The 11,688-nt window shown below is 36.3% G+C and overlaps 1 pseudogene; it reads left to right on the forward strand.

The window, feature by feature from the left end:
• Nucleotides 1–8,790: 8,790 nt before the first annotated feature.
• Nucleotides 8,791–9,727, forward strand: LOC123810098 (annotated as a pseudogene).
• The last annotated feature ends 1,961 nt before the right edge of the window (nucleotides 9,728–11,688 follow it).

The following is an 11,688-nucleotide window of genomic DNA, read 5'->3' on the forward strand; positions in this document are numbered from 1 at the left end:
GGGTGTGGCAAAGTCACATTGCAGATCAGCAGGTGGGATGAGAGATTGTATTTGTTTTGTGGAAATACAGATGTTCAGATTTCCAAAACAGCATGCTCTCAGTTTTATTCTGATTGAGTTGAATGTATAGATCATTTTGAAGTGAATAACATCATAACAATTTTGGATTTTGTAATTCCTGAACATGATATATCCAATTACTTAGGTGTTTAAAACTTAATCTTGAGAAGATTTGTAGTTTTTAGACAGGGATGTTGCTCATCTTTTCCTAAGTATTTATATTTTCAGATGCTATTGTAAAAGGTGCTTCAATTGTTTTTATTTTCCAATTGTTGTTGATGCTAATATATAGAAGTGCAATTGAACAATTTTTTAGGCCTTGAATTTTACAAACTTGTTAAATTCACTTACTAATTCTAGTAATCTCTGAAGGTTCTTTAGTGTTTCCTATGACATAATGATGTCTACAGAAAAGGATGGTTCATTTCTTAGGAGATAGAGGAGTACTTAGCTTATCAATTTCTTTGAGTCATTTCAGCAGGTTGAGTTTTCCTCATATTTTACCCCTTTCATCTAAGTTACCAACCTCATTGAGTTAGCATTTTACACAACTATAACTGCTTATTCTTTTAATTTTATTTCTATTTGTTAATTTTATTTTTGGCTTCACATGGAAGATTTTATTTTGAATCCATAGCCCACAGTAGCCTATAAGTGCCCTTGTTGTTTCCCTGAGTTAATGGGGGAAATGGCTCCAGTCTCCTTTAGACATAATGGTTGATTTTGCGGATCCTGATTTTATTTATTTTTTCCACATTTTGTTTTCTGTTTTAAAAATTAAGTTTAATGGGGTGACATTGCTTAATGAGATTATGTAGGTTTCAAGTATATATCTATGATACATGTTTTGTATATAGCTTTGTGTTCTCACTACCCAAAGTCAAATCTTTTTTAAATATAAATTTTATTTATTTATTTTTAGAGAGAGGGGGAAGGAAGAAAGAAAGAAAGAAGGAGAGCAATGTCAATCAGTTGCCTCCTATACCTCCCCAACCAGGGACCTGGTACACAATCCAGGCATGAGAATAGAATTGGTGAGCATTCATTTTGTGGAATGACTCCCAATCCATTGAGACACACCAATCAGGGCTGAAGTCAAATCCTTTGTTGCCATGTTTTTGGATCCCTTTACTCTGTGTGAGGGATCTGTATGATGTTCATCTGCTTTTATTTCTGATATGAATAATTTGGCTTTTCTCTGTTTTCTCTACAGGCACCAACTTTCCACTGTTTCGGTTTTTCCTTTCTTCTATTTTACTGATTTTTCAAAATCTTTTTTTTTAATTTGGTTACATTCCAATTTTTTTAAACGTATACCATTTATTTATTTGTTTTAAAGATTTTATTTATTTATTTTTAGGGAGGGAAGGGACGGGGGAGAGAGAGAGAGAGAGAGAGAGAGAGAGAGAGAGAAACATCAATGTGCCATTGCTGGGGGTTATGGCCTGCAACCCAGGAATGTACCCTGGCAGGCAATCGAACCTGGGACACTTTGGTTCCCAGCCCGTGCTCAATCCACTGAGCTACGCCAGCCAGGGCTCAAAATCTTTTCTTTATTATGTCCTCTCATAACATATTTCTGTATAAACTCTTTCCATTTTATTAGGGAGCTTTATTATGCTACTTCATGCTCTTGGGAATCACTTTCTGACATCATTTATGACCTAAATGGTATTTGTGATGCCATTAAATAGTGTGGGCTTAGGCTTCTGCCAAAGTCCTCAGGCTTTAAATATTCATATAGTAGACCCTTCCAAGAATATCTGAGCACTAGCATTATGGGGTTCCAATGGCATTGCATGAATAATTTCCCATTTCAGTCCCCTAGAGTCAGGGTTCTTACTTTCTTGTTATATACTACGATGTGAGAGAGCTTATAATGGATCAGGTAGGATTTGTAGAATTCTCTAATGGTCATGGTCTATGTTATTCCCATGTATTTTCCAGATCGATGTAGGCTTGGTGTTTTGACTAGACTGAGGAGTCACAGTTGATGAAAAATGTTTATACCATAGCTCCCACATCCTTCCAAACATCTTTCTTTAAGAAACACTTAGGATGTTATCAATGTAATAGCTTGACTTATTGAGAGTATGTTCATATCTAAATTTCCTTTCCAAACATGACAATAGATATGGCTTATAGAGAATTCATGTGGATCATTGCATATTTTGAGGCAAGATCTGTATCAGTTAATATTTGCAGTGTATTGTGCTCATTGAAGCATATAAATTCCACTTCAGGGCTATTGTAATCATGATCATATCCAGCAAACATCTATCATTCATATAAACAGAAAGCATTAGTAGTTCTTTGCACTCAGCTGGAAGGAATGTGGAGAATTAAACATATGCATGTAGTTGTTCTTCATTCTGAATCCTAATTTAGTTCAGAGTAATCTTATCATATCAGACAGGTCTTCTATATCAAGGATATCTTGTCCATATTTTGGCACTTAACCTCAAGAGAAGAACAGTGCTTAGATGTACCATTTAAATCTTAGAAGTAATGTGTGTAATATTTGGGGTTGGTAGATTGTGCCAATTTTCTTAAGCTGGAAAGCACCAACTTTTGGTGGGCTTAGCACATAATTACAATCTTCAGCTGGTTCAAATAGGTATTTAATGTCTCCTTCTCTAAGGCCCTTAGGACAACATTTGTGGACATGGAGATGCTCATTCATGCCCATAGTAAACCATCCTAGGGAAAGTAAAGTGGAAGCCATCACAGACTTGATGTAGAGGGAGGCTCTTGTGGGAAAATAATTCCTTTCTTGTAGAAAGGTACTCACTTGATACCTGACTGAAAATAAAGGACTGAGTTCATGGACTAGAATCATTCTGATTCAGCTGAGCTGGATTCAGGCCTACAGAACCAAACAGCTGTGATCACTTGTCCATTCAATAGTTGAAATATCAACTTCAATAAATCCCCCAAGCCCCTACTTGTCTCCCTCTGAGCTCTGGACCTCTAACATCTAGCAGCAGTGTCCAACATTTTGGCATGTCTGGGCCACACTGGAAGAAGAAGCATTGTCTTGCGCCATATACCAAATACACAAACACTAATGCAAACAGACAAGCAAAAAAAGCAAGGTTTTAAGTAAATTTATGATTTTGTATTGGGCTGCATTCATAGCCATCCTGGGCTCCACGTGTACCATGGGTGGCAGGTTGGACACTCCTGGCAGTAAGGACCTCCTTATCCAGAGATACGGTTGACAAAGTGACCCAAGAGTGGTTTTCCCTTCATTTGGGCTTAAATAATGTTTGCCATACCTGAAGATTTCCTAAAATGAAACCCATAAATTTTTATTCACTTTAATTTTTTTTCATTTCAAATTACAGGCTTTTCAACTATTTGTCTGTGTTTTATTCTTTCTTGGGAAGACCCAAATCTTTTTCTCTAAGCATTGTTCTAGGGGAGAAAACTGTCATTACTTCATTTAAATTTGTTCCAAATATTCTAATAAAGTAATCTATACTGACCTTACATTCTCTTTCTTTAAAACAAAAATGATATAAAAAGCTAGAGAGGCTGGATTATTTTTCTGATAGAAACACCTGAGAGATTTCTGGAAACTCAACTTTCTGCCTAAGCTGAAATCTACCTTCAAGTGGTATCTGATTCTTTAGATGTTTCCTTGTTATATTTTCCTCAGCATAGATATCTCTCATTGCTTGTAGAAAATTATGTAAGTTGCCAACTTTCTTGGATGACATTGGGGAGAAGAAGAGTCATACTTTTAATAAGGGAACAGGTGTCTTTAGGGATATGCTGTTTGAGTGACTGAAAGGATGTAGAGTTCTAGTACCTGGGAGAATACCCAGTCATTGGCCATTTGAAGAAGATAAATCCTAGCATTTGTCTTGTTAGCTGTAGAGATTAATTATCAGAGACATGAATGCTATCCTAAATGTTGATAGGAAAGTACTTTTTGTTTACCTTACCACAATCGACTGAGGAGAAGTACATTCAAATAACTACTTTGTTTTAACTATTTGTGTTTTAAAATTTCTGGGGCTTTTGTTTTGGCAAAGAATGGATTTGGCCAAGTTAATTTCCACAAATTCGGCCAGTTTTACGAAGCCATGAGAAGACAGCATCTTTGTTTTTCTTTGAAGAAATTTTCCCTGAATGTGAGAGTGTTTAAGTATTTTACAAGTAAATATGTATGTTTTATTTAAGTGTCTTTATATCCTAGATATGTGTGTTGGATACTGCAACCCTTGTCTGAAAGACTGAGGTGATGGGGAGTCTGTGTGGAAACATGGGAAGTGTGGCCACATGAAGCTATTTCCACATCTACTGATCACTATACATTACTCAGTGTTCCATGGTCACACATAGATACAGAAGGCACCCACAGTCACTGCCAATGAAAGAAGCACTGATTTTTAAGACTAAGGAAAAGACCTGAGGTGAGTTCTTAGAACAACTGAAATTCATACAGTATATTTAAATGTTGCTAATGTCTTAGATTTACACATTTTCATTGGAAGAAATCTGAATTAAGAAAATTAAGCTAGCAAAATAGGGAAATGATCCAGAATATACAAAATGTGTTTGGTTCCTAGCATTGGAGCCTGCCAGGTGTTTCTTGTGTGTTTTGTTAAATAACAAGGAGAAACATGGAATGCATTTGAACTAACCTAATGGGTTCATAGTCTTGGTTCATGGGCTATTATATTTTACATGGTAAATTAACAGTTCTAATTATTCTAAGACCTTTAAATCAGAAAGTATGATACATCATCTGTATACTGTATTGTGTGTTTACCACCGAAACTCAGATCTTTTCCCCTCACCATATGTAGGACCCACTTTTCCCTTTACTACCCTCCCCCTTTCCTTCTGGGGTAACCAGCATACTGTTGTCTGTGACCATGAGGTTTATTTTTTTGTTTTTCTTCCTTGTTAATGCATTGCTTTTTGTTTTCTATCCCACATATGAGTGAAATCATCTGGTCCTTGACTTTTTCTGTCTGACATTTTTCACTTAGTATAATGTTGAGGTCCATCCACATTGTTGCAATGACAGGGGTTCATCTTTTCTCATGGCAGAGTAGTGTTGTGTGTATGTGCCACATCTCCAACATCTAGCCACCTACGGGGAAAACCTTTGGTTGTTCTCATGTCTTGGTCACCATGAATAAGGCTGCATTGAACATAGGGGTACATGTATGTTATGTCACCCCCCAAATTTAGTTTAAAAATAATGAGAGAATTTAAAATTGTAACATAGCAAATGCTTTAAAATGGGGAGAAATAATTTTCTATTCTATTCTAGAAGCTTGATGTAAGATTTTGGATTTTTTATTTTGAAATGTTTAAATTATACTTTACATTCAATATTATTCTGTACTTGTTTCAGAGGTATAGCATAGTGACCACAGAATCATATACTCCAGAGTGTGTTCCCCTTGAAACTTTAAATACGCACCCTGTCCTCCCTATAGTTATTTCAATATTACTGACCACATTCCCCATGTGGGATTTGGATTCTGATATGGAAGGTTGATATGTGTGAATGTTTCAAAACAGAAATTCATAGACCCAGACAACAGTACTGTGGTAAGCAGAGGGAATGTAAGTGTTAGTAATGAAGGGCAAAGGGGGCCAAATCTATGGTGATGGAAGATGATTTGACTTTGGGTAGTGAGCACACAGTGCAATACACAGATCTTGTATCATAGAAATGTACACTTGTAACCTATTTGTGCTTAATAACTAATACCATCCCAGTAACTTTAATAACAAATTAGCACAGCAACCCATATGGTATATATTTGAAAGAAACCTGTGTTTAGGGAAGGGCCTTGTTTACTATCACTTATCGAGTCATAAAACTGTAATTTTAAAGTACTTTAGAGGATATTTTTGTTACTATGGAATTTTAATTTATCTTTTTAAAAAGCTGTATGCTTAAGAAACTATGTTAAAGAATGTTTTTTAGGTAGAGAAGTATTAACTTAGCAGTTTAAGTTGAAAGGCTAATAATACTATATGTAGGTTTTTATAGTATTGGATCTTTGATGACTTAAACAAGAGAGAATAGATTATATACCCAGTTTTTACATCTAAATAATTTACCTGGCTAGTAGGAGATTTATTCTGGAGAAATCTAACATTGATGAATAATAAGAGTAGAGCACTAGGTAGTCCTGCATAAAATAAGGAGTGAGAAAAAGAGAATTGAATATAGACTACCTTATACCCTCATGTTCCTCAGTAGGTGTGTCTTTATCAGTGTACAGCTTCAACAATGGTAGAGCTTCTCAATGAACTAGAAGCAGCAACATAAATGAAGCATGTAGAATGGTCCTCACAGCTGGCTTCTAAAGAAGGCTCAACCTTTCAGCAATCCTCCCTCATTCCCTCCCCTGCCAAATCTATGGGAATGGAATCAGCTTGTCTATCTTTGAATTTAAGTGATTTTGAAATTTTCCTCTGCAATAAATAGGCAAAAAATTTAGGTTTGTATTCACAGTTGTACACTTCTTCTCTCTTATTTAATTTTTCCCTTTACCATCAGATGTAGAGAATCCACGCAATCAATTTAAAAAAAATTCCTTGCTTTTCTTTATTAAACTGTGCTCTGTGTTGATTTCTTATGGTGTCTTAAGATGCCTCCTGCCTGTTCCCTGTAAGATCCCTGGTGATCAGGCTTCTAACACTTCCTGAAGAAAATAAATTTTCCTGAAGAAGATTTTTTAAAAGACTACTAATCTCACTTAATTATCACATTAATATCCTTATTTCCAGTGGATATTTATTTCTTAAATACAATTTCTCCTCTCTGATTTGATCCTTTTTTTCCATCATATTATGCTATTCAGTTTGTCCTATGATATTGATTCCACTTTTTTCCCTGTTATTCTGCTTGCTTCTAGTCCAAATACATTCCATCACAGGTGAATACTACTACTCATGTATAATCAAATAGATAATTCCTGTGATATACAATTGTTGCCTAAATAGGGGTTCATTAATTATAATATTCTTTTTATACTTGCCTTATCCCTAAAATTATTAACCCATTAACAGAGATCCAGGTGATTGCTTGTGATACAATGTTGATAGTGAAGCACTGAAGAACATTAATGTTAGCTATCATTTATTGAAGCTTACTGGGTGCCAGCCAGTATTCTAGGTATTTACTTGTAATAAAACAACAACTCAAGGGGCAGGCTCTATTGGTATCCACATTCTAAAAAGGATGAAACTGAGGCACAGAGAAGTTTATTAGGTTGCTCAAGGTCACCTAGTGCTATGTGGCAAAGTGGGATTTCAACACAGGCAACGCATCTCCAGAGTCCATGTGATTCATTACTGTGGTACACGTTCCCTCAAAGGGTGTTTTGGGTAATAAATAAATATACCCTTAATAGAGTAACTTGAAATCAGTATTTGGTGTCTGTAATGATAAAATCTCTCTTCCCCTCTGGGTAACATTTTTAAAGGAACAGTTATGGGCTTGAACAGTTCTATTTTATTATAAAAATATGAAAATGTCAGTAGAATAGAATGTAAGGTAGGGTTGCAAAAACAGTGCATGAAAGGTAAGACTGGACAAGGTTTCTGAGATTGTCTAGTTCCAGCCCTTTATCTTCTCAAAGAGGAAATTGAGATAGAGATGCAATTACATTCAGAAAGGACTCAACCCCATGCTTTCTTACAGTGACCTTGGGCTCTTCCCTTGAGTATGCTGATTTTTGGAACTTGGGCACCAAAGCCCCATTTCAGAGCACTCTCAGTACCTTGGAAAAATTATAAGTATAACCATGTTTCATTGTCTTGTACCTCTCCTTTCAGTGCCTGTGTTCCCCTTCCTCAATACCAGGGTCACCCCAAGAGTTTTGAAAAAAAAATACCTGCTGGTAACATAAGAGTTCATGATAGTCACGAGTCAGTGAAGTTCAAAAATATTTGGTGAAAATCTAAATAGTGCCTCTGTGTTAAGGGTTATAGGATAACAAAGATTACATAGAACAAATTACAACTTCTTATAAAGCTGATAGTAAAAAAAAAAAAGAAAGAAAGCTTGCTGACAGTGACAGAGTCCAACTGGGTAATTGCTTTATGGAATAATGTGCCAGGAATGTCATGGTCTGATGTATTCCCGTGTGTGGAAATGTAATGATAGATCCATGAAGACTGAACATCCTTTGAGATATGCAGGACTGAGTACCTAATAGCAACTTTTCATAGTGTTAAGTGAGTTATTCCAAAGAGGCATGATTTTTGGTGCTACATCAATTATATTATAAAGGTTCTCACCACAAGTAGTAACAACTCAGAGGACTGACTTCATGTCAAATATTTAAAGATTTTTTTTTGCCCCCAGCAGAGAGTAAGTCATTGCTGACTTGTGTGCCCAGGACTGACAGTTCAAATAAGGCTCTATTAAATACACAACTGTCTGTGGGGCCTTTGATACTTTTCTTTGTGGACAATTCACTAAGACTTAGAGGGAGATCCTTTGACTTGTAGCCTAAAAAAAATCTTCTGAGGAGAAACAGAATTGTCAAGGGAAGGTGCAATAGGCTATTAGGAAAAAGAACTCATAGATATTCACCAAATGTTTACTGTGTGTAAAGTGCTGTAGAAAATAAAATAATGAAGATGTGCTCCAAAACATAATGGATGTATTCATAGTATGTTCACAATTTCATTACAGGTTCCTTCTCCTGAGCTCTCATTCCAGAAACAGGCTCTAGAGAAGAGTAAATGGGACATAGTAACAATGTGACAGAATTTGTCCTCCTGGGCCTCACTCAGGATCCTGGGGGCCAAAAAGCATTATTTGTCATATTTTTGCTCATTTACATTGTGACAATGGTGGGCAACCTGCTCATTGTGGTGACTGTGCTTGCCAGCCCCTCTCTTGGCTCCCCCATGTTCCTCTTCCTCATCTATCTGTCACTCATCGATGCAGTGTATTCCACTGTCAGTTCACCCAAATTGATCCTAGACTTACTCAGTGGTCAAAAGACAATTTCCTTCTCAGCTTGCATGGGACAGCTGTTTCTGGAACACCTTTTTTGGGGGTGCTGAGGTGTTCCTTCTGGTGGCCATGGCCTATGATCGGTATGTGGCCATCTGTAAGCCACTGCACTACATAACCATCATGAATAGACAGGTTTGCTTCCTGCTGATGGTGGTGTCCTGGGCTGGAGGTTTTGTGCATTCTTTGATCCAACTCCTCTTTGTGTACAACCTCCCCTTTTGTGGCCCCAATGTCATTGACCACTTCATGTGTGACATGTACCCACTATTAGAACTTGCCTGCAGTGACACCTACATCTTAGGCCTCTCTATGGTTGCCAATGGTGGAGCAATGTGTACGGTCATCTTTATTTGTTTACTAATATCCTATGGAGTCATCCTAAGTTCCCTTAAAACTCACAGTGAGGAAGGGAGGCGCAAAGCCTTGTCTACCTGCATTTCCCACATCACGGTGGTTGTTCTCTTTTTTGTTCCCTGCATTTTTATGTATGTGAGACCTGTTTCTAACTTCCCTGTTGATAAATATATAAGTGTGGCTTACCTTGTTATCACTCCCATGTTGAATCCTCTAATATACACTTTGAGAAATGCAGAAATGAGAAATGCTATGAAAAAACTCTGGTGTAAAAAGCTAGCTATGGACAGAATGAGAATGTGACATTTAAATTGAATGCCCTTGGTACTAATTCTGAAGCAACAAACAGGCAGTGCATTCCAACAAGGGATGACTTGGTCAACTCAATGAGTTGTCTTGGGATGCTTGTCTTTATTCATACAAAGGTATCAAAATTAGAACAAATTATCCTTTGAGGTTAGAATTGATTTAATACAGAAATTCTGAAGGATGAATAAAAAGACACAGGTATATTTCCTATTATTAGGAAAAATAAACTAAGCCCACCTTGTCACATTTTTTATTGTTCAGTTATTGTTGTCCTGGCATTTTCCCCATTGCTCTCCCCTGCTCTGTACCACCAACCACCACCTCTCAGGGTCGATGTCCTCCACCCTATCCATGCGCATGTGTCCTTTATTTGTGTTTCTTGGCTTGCCCCTTCCCCTTTATGCTACTATTTCCCTAAACTCCTCCCCTCTGGTCATTGTCAGTTTGTTTTCTATTGTTTATATTGAAATGGGCTTTAGAAGAGTTTTTTTTTTCTTTTGACAAGTGAAAAACAAGCTAACTTTGAAAATTTGCTTTAACTCCAAATAATGAGAAATCAATTCGGCAAAAGTTTAGAACAAATCTCTAATGTTTAAACGGTGCTTTTTATTTATTTATTTATTTTTTATTATTGTTTAAGTACAGTTGTTTCTATTTTCACCCCACCACACTTTCCTGCCACACACATCTGCACCCCCCATCCTCAAACCTACTCCTTTGGCTTTGTCCATGTGTCCTTAATACATGACCCTTGATGGCCCTTCTCCTATTTTTCCCCCAGCTTCCACTCTCCCGAAATCCCTCTGGTAACTTCAGTTTGTACTTTATTTCAAAATTTAAATGTTTGTTGTTGTATGCATACAACAGAATTTTGCAGCTGCCTTAAGCATTTTGTCTTCAAGATTACTTCTGTTTCTCATTTTGATGCCTGTGCATTTGCAGTTCAGGATGTTTAGATGGGAGATGATACCATATTTGGTTAAATGCACAATCATGGAACAGTTCTGTTAGATGGGATGTTAGATATATTCACAGGTTGGGATGAACCCGATTGGGATGGTCGACATTGAAAACAGATTCTAGTTCTTGATTAGAGTATAGAGTGCTATACTAATCCAAGTCATAAACATATTTTCATGCTTTTCCTCACTCGTAATTATGTGCTTTTTTGCCATTCTTCAAAGATTAGATGGAGCTTATTTTGTCTTCATGACACTGAAGATTGGGAAAAGAAATGTATTATTTTGCACAGCAGTGTGTTTCCTAAAAGTTGCATTCAACTTCAATACTTTCAATTATAGGCTTAATAATGGTTTGTTTTTATATAAAAAAAATTTGGGTTATCAATCTTATCTTAACAAATTTTTTTTCCTCAGCATGTAGCCCCTAAAGAACATCACAAACTAGGAAGAAGATGGAATTGCTTTCATTCTATTGTAGGAACATCATCTATGTTTTATAAGAGTTTTTTTCCTAACTAAAAAATATTAGAACTTTTCTCACTTCAAAATTTTGTTATGAAATTTTTCATGCATACCAATAATATATGCAATTTATACCCAGAATTTGATCAATATTGAAATTACCTGTGTATACCATTCCTCTCCTTCTTTCCAAAGGTAATCCCAATGTTGAATTTTTTATTAATCATAGTTAAAAATAACTTAACTGCATATGTATGTATCCTTAAGTTATAGAGTATACAGTTTCATATTCTTTACCTTTATTAAAATTATGCTACATAGGACAAAGTTTTTTGAGTCTTTTATCCACAATGTTGACTTCCTAATTGAATCATGTTGCCACATGTCTCTGTAGTCCCACCAGTTCTCTGCTGTGTATTATTCCATGTCTAAATATACCACATGTTATGAAACCATTTGGCCAGTGTCCTACTCTGTGCTGCTATGGACATCCTGAAAGAAATTGCTTTGTGTAAAATAGGCCGTTTGCAT

Source organism: Phyllostomus hastatus, unplaced genomic scaffold, assembly GCF_019186645.2.
Source record: "Phyllostomus hastatus isolate PE091 unplaced genomic scaffold, TTU_PhHast_1.1 phas_scaffold_585, whole genome shotgun sequence".
Lineage (NCBI taxonomy): Eukaryota > Metazoa > Chordata > Mammalia > Chiroptera > Phyllostomidae > Phyllostomus > Phyllostomus hastatus.